Source organism: Mesoplodon bidens, assembly GCF_964165515.1.
Source record: "Mesoplodon bidens genome assembly, chromosome: 15".
In the NCBI taxonomy this organism is placed as follows: domain Eukaryota; kingdom Metazoa; phylum Chordata; class Mammalia; order Artiodactyla; family Ziphiidae; genus Mesoplodon; species Mesoplodon bidens.
This window is the reverse complement of record NC_138171.1, coordinates 46018569-46041882: the sequence shown is the minus strand read 5'-3', so window position 1 is coordinate 46041882 and position 23314 is coordinate 46018569. Positions and strand designations below refer to the sequence as shown.

Genomic DNA, 23314 nt, shown 5'->3' with positions numbered 1-23314 from the left:
TAAAGGAAACCATGGATGAATAACTAAGGGAAACCAGAATGATGTATGAACAAATAGAAAATATTAATAAAAAGAAATTATACAAAGGAACCAAATAGAAATTCTGGAGCTAAAAAGTAAACACTGAAATGAGAAATTTACCAGAGGGGTTCAACATCAGATTTGCAGCAGGCAGAACAAAAAATCAGTGACCTGAAGATAGGCAACTTGAAATTATCCAGTTTGAGGTGCATAAAGGAAAAAAAGAGTGAAGAAAAATGAACAGAGCCTAATGGACTTGTGGGGCCCCATTAAGTATAACAACATATGATTTATAAGAGTCCCAGAAGGAGAGGAGGGAAAGGGCCAGAGAGAATATCTGAATGGCCTCCACCATTTGTTACTATAAATCAGTAACCTAACTGTACACCTTAAGGAACTAGAAAAAGAAGAGCAAATTAAACCCCAAACTGGCAGAGGAAGGCAATAAAAACAATTAAAGTGGAGACAAATGAAATAAAGTATAGAAAAACAGTGAAGAGGATCAACAAAACCAAGAGTTGTTTCTTTGAAAAGATCAACAAAATTGACACACCTTTAGCTGAACTAAGCAAAAAAGAGAAGACGCAACAGACTAAAATTAGAAATGGAAATAAGGCCATTATTACCAACCTTACAGAAAAAAGATTGTAAGAGAATAAAAATTGTATGTCAAAAATTAGATAGCCTAATTATCCATTTAGAAATGGAAAGACTCCTAAAAAGACATAAATTACCAAAACTGACTCAAAAAAAAAGAAAATCTAAACAGATATATAATAAAAAAATAGTTGAATCAATAATCAGAAACCTCTCAGCGAAGAAAAGTCCAGTCAGAAATGCTTCACTGATAACTTTTACCAAACATTTAAGGAAGAATTAACATCAATCCTTCTCAAACTCTTCCACAAAATAGAAGAGGTGGGAATACTTCCTAAGTCATTCTATAATACCAACGCCAGATAAAAGCAGCAGAGGAAAAGAAAACTACATTATGTGCCAATATCCTTTATGAATACAGATGTAAAATCTTCAACAAAATACCAGCAAACTGAATCCTATCTCATGTCAAGAGGATTATACACCATGACCAGTAGGGTTTTCCCAGGAATTCAAGGGTTGTTCAACATAAAATTAATCAATGTAGTACACCACATTAATAAAATGAAGGAAAACCCACATGCTCATCTCAACTGATGCAAAAAAAAAAAGAAGCATTTGATTAAATTCAATACTCTTTCATGATAAAAAACACTTAGCAAACTAGGAATAGAATGGAAGTCCCTCAACGTCATAAAGGCCATATGTGAAAAACCCATAGTTAACATCACACATGATGAATGATACACCAAAAGCTTTTCCCCTAAGATCAGAAAGAAGGATGCCTGCTGTCACCACTGCTATTCAACATCGCACTGAAGGTTTTTGCCAGAGCAATTCAGCAAGAAAAAGAAATAACAGAAACTGGAAAGGAAGAAGTAAAATACCACTATTTGTAGATGACATAATACTATAGCTAGAAAATCCTTAAGAATTCACAAAAATATTATTAGAGCTAATAAACAAATTAAGCAAAATGGCAAGGTACAAGATTGACATAAAAGTTAGCTGTGTTTATATACACTAACAATGAACAATCCAAAAAGGAAATCAAGAAAACAATTCCATATATAATAGTGTCAAAAATAATAATATACTTAGGAATAGTTTTAACCAAGGAGGTGAAAGACTTATACACTGGAAACTACAAAACATTGCTGAAAGAAATTAAAGATCTAAGTAAATGAAAAAGCATCCCATGTTCATGTAATGGAAGAATTAGCATTGTTAAGATGACACTTTTCCTCAAAACAACATCTAGATTCAGTGCAATTCCTGTCAAAATCCCAATAATCTTTTGTTCTTTCAGAAATGGAAAAGTTGATCCTAAAATTCATATGAAATTGCATAGGACCCAGAATAGCCAAAACAATCTTTAAAAAGAACAACAAAGTTGGAGGCTCAAACTCCCAATTTCAGAACTTACTACAAATCTACAGTAATCAAAACAGTGTAATACTGGCATAAGGGCAGAAATAGAGATCAATGGAATTGAATTAAGAGTCTAGAAATAAATCCATGCATGTATGGACAGTGACTTTTGACAAGGATGCCAAGACAATTCAATGGGGAGAGAATAGTCTCTTCAACAAGCAGGTGCTGGGGCAACTGGATATCTACATACATGGACACTTACATCATATACAAAAATCAATATAAAGTAGATTAGAGACTTAAATATAAGAGCTAGGGCTTCCCTGGTGGCGCAGTGGTTGAGAGTCCACCTGCCAATGCAGGGGACACGGGTTCGTGCCCTGGTCCGGGAGGATCCCACGTGCCGCGGAGCGGCTGGGCCCGCGAGCCATGGCCGCTGAGCCTGCGCGTCCGGAGCCTGTGCCCCGCAACACGAGAGGCCGCAACAGTGAGAGGCCTGCGTACCAAAAAAAAAAAAAAGAGCTAACAAAATAAAACTCTTAGAGGAAGGTATAAGGGTAAATCTTCATGTCCCTAGATTTGGTGATAGACTCTTAGACATGACACCAAAAGTATGGGCAACAAAAGAACAAAAGAGATAAAGTGTACTTCATAAACATTAAAAACTATAAGAAAGTGAAAAGGTGACCACAGAATGGGAGAAAATATTTGCAAATCATATATCTGATAAGGGTCTAGTATCCAGAATATATAAAGAACTCTTACAACTCAACAACAAAATGACAATCTGTCTTAGTCTGTTTGGGCTGCTATAACAAAATCCAGTAGACTAGGTGGCTTATTAACAACAGAATTTACTTCTCACAGTTCTGGAGACTGGGAAGTCCAACATCAAGGTGCCAGCAGATTCGATAGAGCCCGCTTCCTTGTTTATAGACTGTTGTGTCCTCACAAGGCAGAAGGAGTAACTTATCTTTCTAGTGTCTTGTTCATAAGGGCACTATTCACATTCATGAAGGCTCTGCCCTCATGACCTAATCATCTCTCAGAGGCCCCACCTTCTAATACCATTACATTTGAGGGGTAGGATTTCCACATGTGATTTTGGGGGAGAACAGACAGTCTATAGCACAGCCCAAGTTAAAAACAGGCAAAGGACTTGAATAGACATTTCTCCAAAGGAGGTGTATAAATGACTACCAAGCACACAAAAATACGTTCAACACCATTAACCATTAGGGAAATGCAAAGCAAAACCACAATGAGATACCACTTTATACACACCAAGATGGCTCTAGTAAAACAAAAAAAGGAAAATAGTAAGTGTTGGCAATGATGTGGAGAAATTGGAGCTCTCATACATTGCTGGTGGGAGTGTAAAATGGTGTGGCTGCTGTGGAAATCCGTTTGTCAGCTCTTCAGTAAGTTAAACATAGAATGACCCAGCAATCCACTCCTGGGTGTATATCCGCAAGATTTGAAATGCAGGTCTGCACATAGATTTGCATGGATATGTTCATAGCCGTATTATTCGTAATAAAGATAAAGTGAACACAATCCAACTTCCATCAGCTGATGAATGGATTAACCAAATGTAGCATATCTGTGCAATGGAGTATTACTTGGGCATAAAAATGAATGAAGTACATGCTACCACACAGAAGAAACTCACACACGTTATGCAAAAGAAAAGAAAGCAGACACAAAACACCACATGCATGATTCAATTTATACAGAATAACCAGAAAAGAAAAAGGAAAATCAGTAGAGACAGAAAGGAGATTACTGGGGCTGGGAGTGGGAATGGGATTGACTGCAAACAGGAACAAGGGACCTTTTTGGAAATGTTCGAAAAATTAGCGGTGATGGTTGCAAAGCTCAGTAAACTTACTAAAAATCATTGAATTGTACACTTACAATGGGTGAATTTTATGCTGTGTAAATTATACCTCAATAAAACTGTTAAAATAAAAAAGAGGAAATGGGTTGAAGGAGGGGCTGTGTCAATTATTTTTTTCCCAGTAGTCCCCTTGGCTGAAATGCAAATTTAACCACTTCCTCCCCACTGACCAGCTTTAAATACTCAGGGGTGTTGGGAGGGTGTTGAGAGATCTTATTTCACCCTCTTCTGAGACCTCCTGGGCCACATTCACGAGACAGGAACTGACCCAGAGGGGCCCCTTAAGGGACCCTTCCCTCAACACAGATCTATTTCTAAGGGGACTCAGGTTCACCCCAAAGGACATGGCAGCTGTTAACTTTCCATCTCCAAAAGCATCTACTTTTTAAACACAAAGGGTTAAGTTGCCACTGCTGCATCTTACCCACTCCCTAAATCATGGCTGGAGCACTCTTTTGAAAATGTAAATTGGATTAAGCCACTCCTCTGATGAAACCTCAGATGACATCCAATTTCCCTTGGAGCCAAATCTACCTTCTTCACCCCATCCTGCAAGGTCCTAGGTGGTATGCAGGATGTGGGACTTCCATGACTCCGTCTCCTAGCATTTCTTTGCTTGCTCACTCTATTCCCCACACTGTCCCCAAGTTCCTGGAGCGAGCCACACTCCCTCCCACCTCAGTGCCTTTGCACTTGCAGGTCCTTCTGCCTAAAATGCTTCCCCTGTGGCTGGGGTATTTCTTACCATCCAGGGTGCTCCCTCTGTGTCACTACCTAGACCTCTCATCGGTTTTCTATGACAGTATAATTTGCATTTAGTTTGTCCATTACCTCTTTTTGTCTGTCTCTCCCCACCAGAATACAGGCTCCATGAGGGCCACCATTGTTGTGTATTTCTGGAGAATGTCCCCAGTACCTAGCCAAGGGCATGTTCAGTGTTAGCGGGTAGAAGGCCGGAAGGAGAGAATGTGTGGGTTGGGCTGGGTGGGTGGGTGGGTGGGTGGGTAGAAGAATGGAAGAGGGGGTGGGTGGAGAAAAGAATGGGAGGGAGGAAGGCAGGCAGCTGAGAGGGAGGGTGGGAAGAGGGATTGATTATCCCTGGGTTAACATACATCCAGAAGCAGTGTAGTGCGTGATCCAGAATGTAAACTCAGGAGCCCGAATGACTGAGTTCAAATCTCATCTCCGCCAGCATCAGCTGTGTGACCCTGAACAAGTCACTTAACCTCTCTGAGCCTTGGTTTCCTTATCTGTAAAATAGGGATGATGTCCATAATGGTAATAATAACTACCTTCTCATGTTATTCTGAGGTTTAAGTGAGGTGATACACCTTTAAAGTCCTTAAAACCCTGGCACAGAATCAGCTTTCAGCAAATATTAGCTCTTTTTTTTTTTTTAAACTACTCCTTCCCTTGATCTTTCATCCATGGTATCAGAAGACTCACCCTGAAGATCAAGAGAAAGACAAAGAAAAACTGGCTTCCTCTCAAGAAACGTGCTCCAGAGAATACAAGTTATTTGGGTTGTGAGGAAGAGAATCTCTTCAGGGCAAACATCTTTTGAATTGGTCACAGGGGAATTTGTACCAAGTTCCTCAGAAACAGCTAGAAAAAGAAAAAAAAAAGAATAAATAACAAGATGCTTTCTCTTTTTCTCTGGAGCGGTCATGTGGCTTAGCTGCAAATTGTTTCCCAAAAATGAGTCAGCTGGGGAGAGATGGCATGTGTGTTTGAGCCAACCTGTGTCATTAAAACAGCACAAAACAGCCCCAAACAGCCCCCATCCACCCTGGTAACATTTCAAGGATGAAATGTTTGGGCCCATTTCCACAGCCTTAGGAATCTGATCCACCCAGGTTCAAATCCCAGCTCTGACACTTCTTTGCTAGTGTGACATGTCACCCCTCTGAGCCTTGGTTTCTCCCACTGTAAAATAAATAGTCATAATCTTATTTGCCTCACAGGGTTTGTAGAATAAATGAGATCACCTAGTGCCTAAAAAATGCAAGACACTAATAGTAGTAGTTGTGATCGCACCAGCTCTTTGAGGCTGCTGGGTGTGAACTTGCTGAGTTTTGTCCCCAGGTTTCATAAATGTCTGCAAGAGACATCTGACCCTCTTGTGGGCCCTTGGCTTGTCAGCAAGACAAGAATTCTCTTGAGAATTTCTTTTCTCTATTTTCTTCCTGAGTTCCCATGTGTTAAATGGCTAAGTCTCCCCATCTGACAGATGGGCAAAGCGAGGCATTCAGAGGGGTGATGTGACATGCCCAAGGGATTGTCTTCTCAAAGGCACGGAGACAGCATCCTGCTCCCTGCAGCACTGCAGCAGGAAGCCGGATTCAAAGGAAAAAGGCTCAGGGAGTCTGGGAGGGGGTCTGGAACTCAGACATCTGCTGGGCCAGGCAGGCAGCGAGAGGGGTGAAGCCGGCCAGCGTGCAAACTCCAGAAGAGGGGCCATTGCCTCTCCATGGGACCTTGGGCAGGTCTCTGGGCTCTTATGCTTCTCTCTGAGCTGAGACCCCTGGGGACCTCCCGGGTCTCCTATACCACCTCCTCCCCCTCGGAGCTTCAGTTTCCACAGCTGGGAGAAGCAGCGGCTCACCGTCCCCCTGCCCGCCTTAAAGGTCAAGACTGTGAGGCCTGTGGGGGTCTTGTCACCTGTCCGCAGGAGGCAAACGTCACGCCGGTGACCCCAAATGTCTTCCTAGCAGGCGACCTTTGGTGAGCAGTGGGCCTTGCCCTGGGGCCGGGCCCCCTCCCACCTCTTTCTCGCTCCCTGGGGGAGGAGCCGGCTGCTCTGTGGGCGGGGCCTGGGGAGCGGCTCACCACATCCTCCCCTTCCTCCCCACCCTGAGCCCGCGGTGGGGCTGGGATGGCAGGCACCGCCTCTGGCGTCTCTCTGCTGAGTGAGTGACCGAAGGGCTCGGGGTCCGACTGCCTGCCTGCTTCTCCCTGCGCGTGACTGACAGCCACACGGCTGTCTGTGTGCCTGCCTGCCTGTCTGCCTGTCTGTCTGTCTGTCTGCCTGGGTGACCAGCTACCTCTTTGCTTGACTTCTCCTGTCTGACTGACGGGCCAGCCCTCGGCTGCTGTCAGTCCATCCCCTATGCAGGTGATCGGTCCCTGCCCAACAGCCTCTGTCTCCTGTCCGCGTGTGACCTCTTTGGGACGTGACTGATGGTTGCCTTTGCCTTTGCCTCTGCGTGGCCCGCCTGCCCGGAGCCCAGCTGCCGTCCGTCTGGGTGACAGGTCTTGTGCTGTCTGGTCGGTGACTTGGGGCAGGTTACAGCTTCCCACCCCAGTCCCCTGCCTGTTCTTCCAGACACCCGTCCCTCACGCCAAGCCCAGCTGCCATCCCCTGGGAGCCCACCGGATTGCCCGAAGCACAGAGAGAATGGATTTCTGAGAAGGAAGTAGGACAGCAGGTAACTCACCTCTAGCTACCGCTCTGGAGTTGGGGGGGGGGTGCGGAGAGGAGGTACCTTCTCTGCCCAGGAAGACGTGCAGGGGTCCTGTGGCCTCATCACACCTGGGGACAGTTCAGCTCAGCTCAGGATGCCCGGCGTGCCTCTCTGTGGGTCTGCAAGAGGCCCCAGGGACATAGAGGCAGAGGCAGAGGCATGGCTGAGATGACCCCCTGAGGTCGTGGAAACCAGCCTCCAAAAGGCAGGGGCTGGGGAGGGAAAGCTGGTTCCAGAATGGACACGATGTGACAGTCATCATGGTTCTGGGCAGCTGGGCCGGGCAGGGACGGGCACGAGTGTGACGCGGTCTGTTTGGGGAAGCGGGGAGGCATCGACTTTGTACCAGGTTCTGTGTTTTATCGCCTTTAAGATGGGTTGGTGTGCCCATTTCACAGAGAAATACAGGTTCTCAGAGGTAGAGTGATTTTCCAAAGGTGACTCAACCAGTACGTAGCAGGGTCGGCAGGTGACTTGGAGGCTGGTCCTGCCCTCCACATGTCTCCTCATCTTTCTCGTGAAAACACGGCGGATGCGCCGACGCTGAGAGGCAAATCGGTTCTGTGTGTGCGGAGGAGAGGGGAATGAGGAGACTCAGGAAGGCTGAGCCTTGAAGGATGGGTTGAATTTTGACTTGGGGGAAAAAAGGGGGAAGGAAGAAACAGGCAGACACACTCCTGGCAGAGGAGCAGGTGAGTAAACGCCTGGAGGGGAACTTAGGATGCAGAGGACCCAGGGCAGGGGGCGCATTAAAAAGTCAGGGGCTGCTCCTGGGAGGACATCTGCTTTCCCCTGGGGGAAAGTGTGGGGGTTTTAGAAGCACATGGTAGAGTGGGGAAAACCTGGCGGGTTCAAAATCCAGCCATGCGGCTTCCTGGCTGGGTGAACTTGGGCAAGTTTCTCTTCTTCTTCTAGCCTCGTGGAGCCTCGGTTTTCTCATCTGTGAAATGGGGAGAATGGCAGCTCTGTCCTTGTAGGGCTGGTTGTGAGGATTCAAGGGAATGAAAATATCAAAGCTGCTGGCTGGGGGCCTGCCCAGGAAGGAAGTTTGCATCATGAGGAGGCTGGAGCCTGTGGAGGAGAAAGGCCAGTTTCCAAGAGCCATGGAAGGTGCAGGGACACACTAGGGAACGTGCAGTCAGTCCCACCTCCCTCAGCTGCCTGGGTTCTGGTTCTCCCGGGGTCAGCGCTCAGCATGCAACAGGCGCATGAAGCTCTCCCATCATCTTCACAACACCGGGTGAGGCTGGTGGCCTCATTCAGCCCATTTCACAGATGAGGAGACTGCCCCTCAGTGAGGAGAAGCTTGCCCCAGGTCACCTGTGACCATAAGATGCAGAGCTGGGTTTGGAACCCCAGGGTGGCAACCCGCTGGACAGGATAACAAAAAAGCAAGAGTCATAGTCCTGGGGCACCTTCTGAGAGGGGCATTGGATCAAGGGGGCTGGGCAGACCCCAGAGGGGGAGCCCCGATCACCTGTTCCCCATGGTGGGTTCAGCAGAAGCCCTAGTCTTGCCCGCCCCACACCTGGCAGGGAGTCTGGATACTCACATCCCCGCAGTGGAGGAAACTAAGAGCCCTTATGTTAGGACGTGGCCAAGACCCTGGGCCAGGAGAGGCAGGTGAGCAAGACAAGGATGCGCCCCAGGTGCTGCAGGCTCCCGCCTGCCCATCGAGGAAGAGAAAGGGGTTGGAGGTGGGGACTGGAGCCCAAAGGGGCTTATAGGCAGAGGAAGGGGGCTTGCTGGAGGAGGGGGCTGGTTTAAGAGAAGATAGAACAAGTAAAGCAGGCCACCAAAAGCTTCTCCACAGCATCAGGACCACCCTGGGGCCTGATAAATAAATGAATGAAAGGAAGGAAGGAAGAAAGGGCATCTTTCCTCCCAGCAAGGGGAGCCAGTGCCTTCAGAACCCTGGCAGGCCAGAATGATGGCTCAACTTCTCCACACAGCTGGGAGGTCTCCACAGTCAGCTGGGGAGCCCTGGATCTGGCTCATCACCACACTACCGATTGTGATTTGGGGCTTTGAAAACAGTCAGACCTAGGTTTGAGTACCATCTCCATCACTTAGTACCTGTGTGACCTGGAGTGAGTCACTTAACCTCTCTGAACCTTTGGTTTCCTTATCTGTTATATGGAAATTAAGAACGCCTATCTCGGTTTGCTGTGAGGTTTTATTCAATGTGTATTTATTGAGCACTGTCCTAGGTCCTGGGGATTCGGTGGTACACAGACAGAGCCAGTGCCATTTTGAGGGGAAAGAGCTTAGCAGTGGCTCATGAGAAATAGCAGCTACTATGTTTTACTTTAAATATCATTGGTAATAATCGTCTTGTTATTACCCAGAACACTTGGTGTAGCTTCTGGCATATACTCAGCCTCAATAAATGATCATTCTATGATTCTACTCCCCCCTTTCTCAGATGGGGAAGCTGAGGCTCTGAGAGGGCTGGGGTTTCCTAGGGTCACCCAGGGAGTCATGTACAAGCAGAGGGAAGAAAGCTGTGAAGACAAGGGAACAAACACTTCCTGGGGTGGGGGTCTTCCCCCCATCACAGCCCCTTCCTCCCTCGCTTCTCCCCTTCTGTGCCTTCTGCAGCACCCTAGTCCCCAGGGGCAGGGGAAGGGGGGCTGAGAGGAGCTCCCCGCTTCGTGGCTCACAGGTGGCACCACCCCCACTTCTCGACCTGGCGCCCGGCCATAGGGACTTTTTACGACAGCTCAAATGAGAGCTCTGAGTAAACTTGGAACTTCTGAAACAACCTGACAATATTCCCCGGGGTGTGAGCAGTGGTCCCTCTGAGGGCCCCCGATGGCCAGGCCACCTGCAAAAGGGCCCTGGCCTGCGGGTCCTCACAGCCCCCAGGAAGGATCTGGCCACTCATATCATCCCGAGTGAGGTGGGGCAAATGCACCAGCCTGGCTCCCTGCTCAGGCCTCCTTGCTCTGTGACCCTGGGCAAGACTCTGGGCCTCTCTGGGCCTCTATTTCCTCATCTGCCAAGAAGGCTTGATGATGTAGCCTGGGACGAGGACCTGCGGGCTTTTTCCAGTATGAACCAGTAACCCCCAGTCTACTTGGGCCAGGGCCAGGGCAGGCTGATGGGGGCGCGCTGGGCAAGGATGGGATAAAGGGCAGGTCGCCAGCCTTGCCCCCCACCCCACCCCAGCCCCACACCCCTGCCTGGTGACTTCAAGCAGCTCTGGTTTGAAGCATTCTCTTTTCTCTGCCTTACAGCCAGCCCCTCCTGGTCGGGGGGCAGGGAAATGGGGCTGGGGTGAGGTGTGGTTACGGGAGCCCAGAGAGGCTGCACAGTCTGGGTGGGGTTGCCTAGCACAGTGAAGGGCAAATAGAGATGGCACAGGAAGGGAGAGTTTGCTGGGAGTGGGGCATGCGCCTCAGCTGGGAGAGGTTGCACAGGCTGGAGAAGTTCCTGTAGGGAAAGGCAGTCAGGCTTGGAGAGGCTGTGTGGACAGGGATTCATGGCCCGGCTGGGAGAGAGAGACGGACTAAAAGATTCCACAGGCTCAGAGGTGGGACAGGCTGGGCAGGCCTTTCCCCTCATGTTTGACTCCTACTGACTAAGCTGTCATCCCAGGGTCTTGGCACACCTGTCCTCAGACACCCCCAACCCACCCTTTGCCACCGCCCCCCTCCCCAAACTATGTAAAAGGCAACTTGCAATACTCACACACCTACAGTGTGCCCAGCACCCGCCTTATGCTCCCTTAGCCAGGCCAGGGCCACTGCCCCCATTCTACAAGTGAGGAAACTGAGGCCCAGAGAAAAGAATAGCCCAAGGTCCCACTATGAGTTAGAGGCAGAGCCTCCTTCTGGATCCAGGGCCACAAGGCTGGTTCCTCCCCAGCCTGAGAGCTCCGCTTTAAGAACTCGCTGTTTGACCCTGGGCAACCCAACGTCCCTCTATGACAATTTCTTGATGCTAATCTGATGACAGCGGTCATGGTCACTCAGGCCCTGGGAGCTGACGGTGTTGCCCCGGGTGGGGGGAAGTTCCTGAGGACAGTGACAAAGTGGATGGAGAAACCAAGACCTCTTGGGGGCTGCCTTGGGGCCTGCTCCTTGTAGGACTGGACACAGCAATTTGTAGACTCTGTCACTCATTCACCGTTCATCAGCTCCTTGTTAAGTATCTGTTATGTTCCATGCCCTGTTCTCCGCACTAGGGATGCCGCGTGAACAAAATAGGTAAATGTCCCAACCTCTGGGAGCCTATGCTTCAGGATAGAGACAGGTCATAAACACAAAACCAGGAACATTTGCTAAACGAATCCTAATATTACAGTTGCCAAGAAGGAGACAAACAAAGGTGTGTGTGGCACCCAGAACTGCAGGGGAGACGCATTTTAGACAGAGAGGGTTGCCTCTTTAAGGAGGCAATATTGTAGCTGAAACCTGAGGATAAGAAAGCAAAGAAGCAGCGGGGAAAAGTGTTCTAGGTAGAAGGAGTGGCATGTGCACAGGCCCTGATGTGGGGGGAAAATGTTGGAGCTCTGGAGCTTTTATCCTTATCAAGTGCATACAGATCCTCAATGCACTGAATTTAAGAAAGAAGAGTCAAAAAGAATAAGATTTATCTTTGGAGTGTACGGTCTACATGGGTTTCAACATTGAGGGTAAGCTTCAAAATCCATTATGATGGAAAGCATCTTCTTGCGTTTAGTCACTCACGTAACAAATGCTTTGAGCACCTACTGTCTGTCAGGCACTGGTTAGCCACTGCCATTCAGCAGTAACCAAGCAACACGTGGTTCCCACCTAGAAATTGCTCAGAATGTTGCCAAAAACACCATGAGCAGTGTGCTCTGGTGGAAGGACGGACCCCAGAGGAAGGAGTGACTCATGCCTTGGAGAGGCCAAAGAGTTACAAAGGAGATGACATTTGAACTGGCTTTTGAAGCCTGAGTAGGAAGCTGATAGACAGCCAGGGGGAGCAGAGAGTTCCGGTGGCTGAAACAGCACGTGCGAAGGTGTGAGAACCAGATGAATGGGGATGTTGTGAAGATGTCCAGATGTCAGGGATCTGGAGAACCTGGAGTCCGGGATGAAGACTAGGGGCAAAGGGAATGTTGGGGGGCAGATCCTGACATGTTTTGAATGCTGGGCTAAGGAATTTGGGGCTTTCTCTGAAGGGCAGTGGGGAGCTGTGGAGAGACATAGCTGGAATGAGGACTGGGCTGGAGGGGCCACAGCTGGAGGCAGGGAGGTCAGGGAGGAGGCCAGGGGGAGGGCAGGTGAGCAGAAGTCCTTGGAGACCAGGGATAAACTAGGAGCCCTTTCTTCTGTGTTCCCTCTTGGGAAGTCCCTCAGTCTTGACACTTCCCCTTCTGGTGACCTGCTGGGTCTTGGTTCTGGCACTGCTGGGGAGTCCCTCTTCAATAACCTCATGTTTTCTTGGTCCCTATGGAAAACGGGCCATTTTACTTTTACCACACCCCTCACCATTCACTTTCAAGCCCCAGTCCCGACCTGGGTCACATTGGAAATGATGACCAACTTAAGGATCTGAACGAGTCCCATTCCTGAATCATCAGTGAGGGAAAGAAGATACGGGGGAGCCAAGAACTTGGGTTCTTTCCAGTTTGGGGAGGTAAATAATGCTGCTGTGAGCACTCCAGTACATGTCTGCTTATGTACATGTACATTTTGCTCTTTGGTGCATAATCTAGAAATGGAATTGTTGGGTCTTCTGTTCAGCAGAAAATTTCCAAAGTGGTTGTACCAATTTCCACTCCTCAGAGAAACTTGAGTAGAGATTGAGTTTTGATTAGTTCATATCCTTTTTAGCACTTGGAATTGTTTTTTCTTTTTTTTTTCATTTTAGTCATTCTGGGCTGATGTGTAGTGCTATCATATTGGGATATAAATTTGCATTTCTTTTATAAGTAATGATTTTAAGCCTTTTTAACATGCTTGTTGGCTGTTTGGATGTCCTCTTTTAGGAAGTGTCTGCTTAAGCTTTTCGTCCATTTAAAAACAAATTGAGTTCTGGGTTATTTATTTATAATTGTTTTGTAGGAGTTCTCTCTAGATATGTTGTATATAATTATATACATAGTTTAACATATTATATATTTATATACAATTATACAAAATATATAATATAATTATATGAAAGAAACTATAACAGATATAGATATAATCTCCCATTTCAGTTTCTTTTCCATTCTTGTTTTTCAATTTGTCTTTTTGTTTGTGTCTTTTATAAGTGAAAAATTTTCTAAATTCAAAAAGTACTTCCACTGGAGAAAAAAATGGAATTACAGTGTGACCTATTATTGTCTCCTTTTTTGAGAACAATAAAACATACCCCAATTTAATGAAGGTAGTTTACTCCATCAATCAAGCTATCTTCATCAACATTTGGCAATTTATCTGACACCTCAGTATATTAATCTATTATTGCCTGATGCATATTTTTATAGATTTTAGACTTATGCACAAGGTAATTGTGCACGTATTTATTTCCCTTTTGATAAGCTATCTGGGAAGATACCAGGACACAAGAGGTATGATTTTTTTACCACATATTCTACTTCTCCATACTTAAAAGAATTTTTTAAAATAAGGAAAATAGTACATAAATTTTACAGTGTGGCTTATGACTTCTTAAAATGAAACAAAGTTGGCTCTTCTTAAAATAGAGGTCAAAATTATGGGCTTCCCTGGTGGCGCAGTGGTTGAGAATCTGCCTGCTAATGCAGGGGACACGGGTTCGAGCCCTGGTCTGGGAAGGTCCCACATGCCGCGGAGCGACTGGGCCCGTGAGCCACAGCTACTGAGCCTGCGCGTCTGGAGCCTGTGCTCCGCAACAAGAGAGGCCGCGATAGTGAAAGGTCCGTGCACCGCGATGAAGAGTGGCCCCCACTTGCCACAACTAGAGAAAGTCCTCGCACAGAAACGAAGACTCAACACAGCAAAAATAAATAAATAAATTTAAAAAAAAGAAAAGAAGAAAAGCCAAATTCTAAAAAAAAAAAACCTCTTTAAAAAAAAAATAGAGGTCAAAATTAGCATATGAATGTTGATACTGAATCATGTATCAGTTGATTTCTACAAAGTTACTTAATGTACATTCTACTTTGTAAAGGTAAATTTATCAGAATCATACATTGCCACGTAAAATTAATATCCTCTCTATAATTGATAGTTTATTTTATGATTTAAAATTCTCCCTAGTTTCAGTGATGGTGATATAAAGTTCAAAGCAAGTATTTTAATAAGCTGTGTCATTGCTTTTAGAGAGAATGCATTGTATTCAAGTTGCAATATATTTTAGTTTCTGCAGCATTACTCAGTCTTTATAAAATTGCTGAAAACATGTTTTTGTGTACTTTTGACATACTCTTTGAATGAAAAGACATAAGCAAAGCTAGAATAAATGCAATACTCAATGTTGGTGTAACATTATAATTTATGGAGTAATAGTCTGTTCATGAAATTTAACTACACTGAACAAGACCCTCTGGGCTTATGCATTGCAAGTACATACGTTAAAAAAATTTTTTTTTTTGCTGCTTTTTTATTGTTGTTTTTGCTCAGTAATGCACCACATTTTTTTTTCTTTTTACCTTTTGACCCCCTTCACCTATTCCTCCCACCTCCCACTCCTTTCTTCTGGCAACCATCAACCTGTTCTCTGCATCTATGAACTTATTTATTTTTTGGGGGGGTTCTACATATAAAAGAGATCATACAGTGTTTATCTTTCTCTGTCTGGCTTATTTCACTTAGCATAATTCCCTCAAAGTTCATCCATGTTGTTATAAATGGCAAGATTTCGTTATTTTTCATGGCTGAATAATATTCCATTGTATATATATTCCACATCATCTTCATCCATTCATCTATTGAAGGACACTTAGGTTGTTTCCATATCTTGATTATTGTAAATAATACTGTAATGAACATAGAGGTGCAGATATCTTTTTGAGATACTGATTTCATTTCCTTTGGGTATATACCCAGAAGTGGAATTGCTGGATCATGTGGTAGTTCTATTTTTAATCTTTTGGAGGACCTCCATACTGTTTTCCATAGTGGCTGCACCAAATACATTTCCACCAACAGTGCACAAGTGGTCCCTTTTCTTCATATCCTTACCAATACTAGTTATTTCTTGTCTTTTTGATAATAGCCATTCTAACAAGTGTCAGGTGAAATCTCATTGTGATTTTGATTTGCATTTCCCTGATAATTAATGATGTTGAGCATTTTTTTCATGTATCTATTGTCCATCTGTATGTTCTCCTTGGAAAAATGTCTATTCAGATCTTCTGCTCATTTTTAAATCAGATTGTATGAGCTCTTTATATATTTGGCATATTAGTCCCTTATCTGATATATAATTTTCAAATATTTTCTCCCACTCAGTAGGTTGCCTTTTCATGTTGTTGATGGTTTTCTTTGCAATGCAGAAGCTTTTTACTATGATGTAGTCCCACTTCCCTATCTTTGCTTTTGTTGCTTTTGCAGCCTACTTACAGCCTACTTATTTCTTCATAATTCAGTCTTGACAGGTTTTTAGGGATTTATCCATTTCTTCTACATTATCAAATTTGTTGCTATATGATTATTCATAGTTGTATCTTATAATCAGTTTTACTTCTGTGGCATCAGTTGTAAAGTCTCATCTTTCTTTTCTGATTTTAGTTATTTTTTTATTTTTATTTTATTTTTTTTGTGGTACACAGGCCTCTCACTGTTGTGGCCTCTCCCATTGCGAAGCACAGGCTCCGGACGCGCAGGCTCAGCGGCCATGGCTCATGGGCCTAGCCGATCCGCGGCATGTGGGATCTTCCAGACCAGGGCACGAACCCACGTCCCCTGCATCAGCAGGCGGACTCTCAACCACTGCGTCACCAGGGAAGCCCTGATTTTAGTTATTTGAATCTTCTCTTTCTTAGTCTAGCTAAAGGTTTGTCAACTTTGTTGATCTTTAGAAATATATTTTTTATATTAGTCTCAAATTCAGTGCCCTTGTTATTATCAGTTATTAACAGTTATTATCTAAGAGTTTATCTGTTAAGTATCTGGACTTTTTAAGATAATATCATTCCAATCCTTATAGTTTTCTAATATTTATAAATTTATTTATTTTTCTTGCCTTATTGCATTGACTAGGACCTCCAGTACAAGACATTCTTACCTTTGTCCTGCCCTAGAGGATAAAGTGTTCAATATTTGACCATCAGGGATGTTAGTTGTATATAATGTGTGTGTGCACATGTGTGCATGCATGTGTGCTCCTTATCAGATTAAGTGTGTTCCTTCTATTCCTGGTTTCCTGAGAGTGTTTTAAAAATCATGAATGAGTATTGCAAATTATTAAATGTCATATTAAAAATTATTAAATTATCATATAAAATTTCTCCTTTATTCTGTTTATGTGGTGAAATAGATTACTGACTTTCAAATGTCAAACTACCCTTGTATTCTTGGAATAAACCTCATGTGATAAGGCTGTATAATTTACTTTTGTATATATCATCAGATTTGATTTGTTAATATTTTGTTTACAATTTTTGTAAGTATATTTATGAGAGAGATTAAACTATAATATCACTTTATTTTAATGCAAAGTGTTGGTTTCAAGGTTACATCTTTAATTTCAGTGATTAGTTCATTCATTTAATAAAAATACTGAGGTGTTTGGGATTAAGTGTAACTTCTTACTATTTGTTTTCCTTTTGTCCTATCTATTCTTTGTTTCTTTTTCTTCTTTGTCCCATTTCTTAGATGAATAAAGTTTTAAAAATTATTAATCTATGTTTCCTGTCTATTAGTTTGTTATATTTTCTTTCGTAACTCTTTTAGTGTTTTTCTTAGCGATTACAGCATGTGTAATTGATTTTTTTTTTGGAGTCTACCTTTATATTAGTATTTTTATCACTTCCCAGACAATACAGTGACCTTTAACTTTATTCACCCCTTCTTATCTTTGGGGTATCATGGTAATGTATTTTAATTCTGCATATTGTTTAAACTTCATAATATATGATCATTATTATTTTCAGCAATCAATATTATTTATATTTATAATATTCTATTGCTCTTCATTCCTTCCTACAGTAAATTGCTTCCCATCTGAGATTATTTTCCTTTTGCCCCCAAAATTCACTTTAATATGTCTTTTGTTGCAGGTCTACAGGTGAAAAATCCTCTCAGCATTTTTTTTTTGGTATAAAAAATAAAGATTTATTTTTGCCTTCATTTAAAAAAATTTGTAATTAAGATCCAATTCACACATCATAAAATTCACTCTTTTGAGGTACACAATTAAGTAGTTTTTAGTATACTTATAAATTTGTGCAATCATCACTACTATCTAACTACAGAACATTTTTATTGCTGCAAAAATATCCTATACCCATTAGCAGTCACTCCCTATTCCCACTCTCTCCAAAGCTCTAGCCCTTGACAACCACTAATCTACTAACTGTCTATGGATTTGCCTATTCTGGACACTTCATATAAATAGAATCACACAATATGTGCCTTTTTTGTGTCTGGCTTCTTTACTTTGGATAAATTTTCAAGGTTCATCCATGTTGCAACATGTATCAGTAATTGATTCATTTTTATGGTGGAATAATATTCCATTGTATGCATAGTCTACATTTTGTTTGTCTGTTCCTCAGTTAATGAACATCTGAGTTGCTTCCAGTTTAGAGTTATTATAAGTAATGCTGCTATGAACATTTGTGTAGAAGGGTTTTTTTGTGAACATATATTTTCAATTCTTTTCGCTATGTACCTAGGAGTCAAATTGCTTGGTCACGTGGTAACACTATATTAACTTTTTGAGAAACTGTAAAACTGTTTTGCATAGTGGCTGCACCATTTTACATTCCCGTCAGCAATGTATAAGGGTTCTACCCTTATATCCTCACCCACATTTTTTATTTTCCATTTTTAAAAATAGCCATCTAGTGGGTGTGAGGTGGTGTTACTCCGTAGTCCTTATTTGCATTTCCCTAATGACTAATGATGATAAGCATCTTTTCATGTGTTTATTGGTCACTAGTATATCTCATTGGAAAAATGTCTATTCAAATCTTTTGCACAGTTTAAAATTGGGTTGTCTTTTAGATCTTGAGGGTTCTTTATGTATTCTGAACACTAGCAAATATATAGTTTACAAATATTTTTCCCATTCTTTATATTGCCTTTTCACTTTCTTGATAGTGCCTTTTGAAGCACAAAAGTTTTAAAATTTGAAATAGTTCAATATATCTGTTTTCCTTTGGTTTCTTGTGCTTTTGGTTTCATGTCTAAGAAACTACTGTCTAATACAAGGTTCTGAAGATTTACACCTGTATTTTATTTTAAGAGTTTAATATTTCTTCCTCTTCATACTGGGTCTTTGATCCATTTTGAGTTGATTTTTGTATATGGTGTGAAATAGGAGTCCAGTTTCATTCTATTTCATGTGGATACTCAGTTGTATGAGCACCATTTATTTTATTTTATTTATTTATTTTAATTTTTAAATTATTTTATTTTACTTTTGGCTGCGTTGGGTCTTTGTTGCTGTGCGCAGACTTTCTCTAGTTGCAGTGAGTGGGGGCTACTCTTTGTTGTGGTGCACAGGCTTTTCATTGCAGTGGCTTCTCTTGAGCACAGACTCTAGGCGTGCGGGCTTCAGTAGTTGCAGCATGCGGGCTCAGTAGTTGCGGTGTATGGACTCAGTAGTTGTGGCACACAGGCTTCAGCAGTTGTGGCGCATGGGCTGTAGAGTGCAGGCTCAGTAATTATGGCACACAGTTGCTCCATGGCATGTGGGATCTTCCCGGACCGAGGCACGAACCCGTGTCCCCTGCATCGCAGGCGGACTCCCAACCACTGCGCCACCAGGGAAGCCCCCCCTGCCCCGTTTATTTTAAAGACTATTCTTTTCCCCCAGTGAATTGTCTTGGCACCCTTGTCAAACATCAATTGAATGTAAATGTATGACCTTTTTTCTGGACTCTCAGTTTTGTTTTTGTTTTTGTTTTTGTTTTTTGCGGTACGCGGGCCTCTCACTGTTGTGGCCTCTCCCGTTGCGGAGCACAGGCTCCAGACGCGCAGGCTCAGTGGCCATGGCTCACGGGCCTAGCCGCTCCGCGGCATGTGGGATCTTCCTGGACTGGGGCACGAACCCATGTCCCCTGCATCGGCAGGCGGACTCTCAACCACTGCGCCACCAGGGAAGCCCTGGACTCTCAGTTTTATTCCATTGATCTGTATGTGTATAAATAAGCCAGTACCACCCTGTGTAGATTAATGTAGCTTTGTAGTAAGCTTTGAAATTGAGAAGTCTGAGTCCTCTAAATTTGTTCATCTTTTTCAAGATCATTTTGTTTATTCTGGCCACTTCTATCTCCATATGAATTTTAGGATCAGCTTGTCAATTTCTTCAAAAGAGCCAGCTGGGATTTTGATAGGGATTACTTTGACTCTGTAGATCATTTGGGGGGAGTTATCTTAGCAATAGTAAGTCTTCCAATCCATGAACATGGGATATCCTTCCATTTATTAAGATCTTCCATTATTCTTTCAGCAATGTTTTGTACAATGGTTTTTAGTGTACCAGTCTAGCACTCCTTTAGTTAAATTTCCCTTTTATTCTTTTTGATATTATTGTAAATGAAATCACTTTAAAATTTTCATTTTCAGATTGTTCATTCCTAATTTATTAAAATACAGTTGATTTTGTATATTGATCTTGTATCCTGTAATCCTGCTAAATTCACTAATTAGTTCTAATAGTTTTTGTTTGCTTGTTTGCTTTGTTTCATTTTATTTTCTTGGTGTGGATTCTTTAGGATGCTGTATATACAAGATCATATCATCTGCAAACAGAAATACTTTACTTCTTTCTTTCCATTCTGGATGCCTTTTATTTCTTTTTCTTGCCTAATTGCCTTGGCTAGAACCAAGGCATTCAGTACAATGAGAGTGGACATCCTTGTTTAATAAAAGTCATGAGAGTGGACATCCTTGTCTTGTTTCTGATCTTGGAGGGAAAGCTTTCAATTTTTCATCATTAAGTATGATATCAACTGTGGGATTTTAGTAGATTCCTTTATCATATTGAGCTTGCCTTCTTTTTCTGATGATATTTTTGCTGGATATAACATTCTAAGTTGGATTTTAAGTATATCTTTGTCTTTAATTTTTAAAACAGTTTTTCTGTGATGTGCTTAGATGTGGTTTTCTTTGTATTTGTTTTTGGGGTGGCGGGGGAGGGATGGTTGTAGAACTCCTAGAATCTGTAGCTTAAGGTTTCTTGTTAGTTTTGAAAAATTCTTAACCAGTATCTCTATTATTGCTTCTGAGTTATCCTCTCTCCTCTTTTTCTTGACTCCAAATACATTTATGTTAGACCTTTTCACAATGTCTCATGTGTCTCTTTTGCTCTTTTCTGTATTTTTAAACATTTTTTCTCTGCATGCTTCAATCTGTTCATTTTCTACCATTCTTTCAGTTCACCAGTCCTATCTTCTGATTTTCTAATATGTTCCTTTATCCATCTATTAAGTTCTTATAAATTTCAATTATTGCATTTTTCAGCTCTAGAGTTTCTACTTTTAAATAGATGCCATATTTCTGGTGGAATTCTTGAACATACTGATCATAGTTATTTTAAATCCTGTCTCATAAGGCCATTTTCTGAATCACTTATGGGTCTGTTTCTGGTTTTGTTTTGGTTTTATCTTCTTGGCTTTTGGTCATTTGGTACTGTTTTCTGGTTTGTCTTATCAATTTAATTCAATGCTGGACATTGTGTATGAAAAGTATGGAGGCTTTAGATGAAGCTAAGTTTTTCCAGATAGGTTTTAATTTTTTTTCTAGCAGACATATGGCATATAGGCAGATCATCTTGATGCAGTGAAGACTGAACTATTTCTGATTTTTCTTATTCCCAAGGCATAACCTTTCCTGAATAACTGGGTATTTATCAGGGCCCATTTTTCTTAGACTCTGATTCTTTCCTTAGCATTGTGAAACTGACAAAATGTCTTCTTAGCTTTTTAGCCTGTTACCAGATGCTTTCTGCTAGGTTTCCTGGAATGTAACTCATCTGCAGTGACTTGGCAAATTATTTGAGGGGACATTGCATGCAGAATTTCAACACATTTTCCTTCTCTCTGGCACCCTGGCCTCTCAAGTACTATCTAACTTGGTTGCTTTCTCATGCTTTCTAGTGTTTTTTTTTTCTCCTCTTGTAGTTGTTTTAGTAAGAGGGTTACCCAGATACCAGCTGCATCATGGCCAGAAGTGAAAGTCCCCCTTCCACATTTTATTTTATAAATCCAAGATCCACTTACGTTTAAAATGTTATGAAATAGTTTGGACATACAAAAAGCTATAAAGAAAAACATAATCAACACCCATGATAGCTTCACTCAGTTTTACCAAACTGTTGAGACCCCTGGAGACCCTCGCTTCATCACATCCCCTCCTTGTCTACGCTATTCAAGATTTGATGTTTTTCATTCCCTTGGATTTCTCTATATATTCATTCACCCAAACAATATATAGAGCTGCTTTACATGGTGTTAAGTGTGACACAGACGGTGTTATTATGCCTGTGTTCTTTTCTAATTTTTCTTTTGCTTCAGAAAGAGTCATTTGCTTTGTGGATTTTTTGGTTGGTTTTTTGGTTGTTGTTTTTTTTTCCTGTAAGAGTCATTTGCTTTGTTGTGTGAAGCTATGATTCATTTTCACATTGAGTGATTACACCATAATTTATCTTTCCATTCTCTTGCTTATGGATATTTAGGTTGTTTCCAGTTTTTCAATATTAAAATCAATGCCACTATAAACATTTCTGCCTATGCTTCTTGTACACATGTGCCAGTGTTTCCTTGGTAGTATACCTCACAGTGGAATTGCTGGGTCTTAGGGTAAACACTTGTTCAAGTTTATTAGACCATGCCAAACTATTTTCCAGACTAGTTGTATTAATTTACATCTCCACTAGCTGTAAATGAGAGTTCCCATTACGTTGTGTCCTCGGCAACATGTGATGTTGTCAGACTTTTAGTTTTTACTAATCTGATAAAATTTAAATGGCACTGTTATTGTGGTTTTCATTTGCATTTCTCTGTTGACTGTGAAGTTAAGCACTTTTGTGTTCTCCATAGTACCTGCTTCCATTTGACTTCCTCCCCCCAGTCTTCTCCACATCCCCAGACTCTCCTGAAATTTGACCAACTTTTAGTCTGAAGGACCACAACCTCAGAAGTCATTTCCAGGCGCTGGAGCCTGGTGTTTAAGCACCAATTTAGGGCTCCATCCCATCCAGGACTGCGCTGGAGTGCTTCACATGCTATGATGCATTTAGTGCCTACAACAAAGATAAGAAAACAGAGAATCAGAGAGGTCAGGAACTTGCCCAAGGTCGCACAGCTGGCACCTGACAGACTCCAAGCCAGGTGTTCTTCACTCCTCTGTAGGAGGCTGCAGGGCACCCTCTGTCCTTCACTCAGGAAGCACACCTGCTGGTCTGGGTGCATCTGGGGAGTAAGTTGCTGTTGCCCTCAGGAGTCAGCTGAGTGGGAAGCCCCATAAGGGGTGGATTCAGGGCAGGGAGGGCAGTAGGACTGGGAGGTGTTCCTACTTGGTGCTGTGGAAACAGGAGGAGACGTCATCATTCAAGGCTGATGTTTCCCAGAATTGAGTGGCTTGTTTTAGATGGTGTTAAATATCCCTGGACCCCCTAGTGAGAGAGTGAGACCGTCTTCAAATTTCTTTCTATCCTCTGATGAGGGAGGGGGTGAGAATCTCCACTTGATGCTACTATGTCTTCAACACCTCTCTAATACTCTTTAAACAAAGGCAAAGTAGATCTCCAACTCATCAGAGTCTTTTTTTAAAAATAAATTTATTTATTTTATTTATTTATTTTTGGCTGCATTGAGTCTTCGTTGCTTTGCGCGGGCTTTCTC

The 23314-nt window shown here is 42.8% G+C and overlaps 1 protein-coding gene across 1 annotated transcript in view; it reads left to right on the top strand.

Annotated features, from left to right (window-relative positions):
- The first annotated feature begins 7238 nt into the window (after positions 1-7238).
- Positions 7239-23314, top strand: part of IL21R (interleukin 21 receptor) — a 32135-nt gene continuing 16059 nt past the window's right edge. The window contains exon 1 of the mRNA XM_081256439.1: positions 7239-7320. The gene's annotated coding sequence lies outside the window, so the exon portion shown is untranslated. The remainder of the gene's footprint in view (positions 7321-23314) is intronic.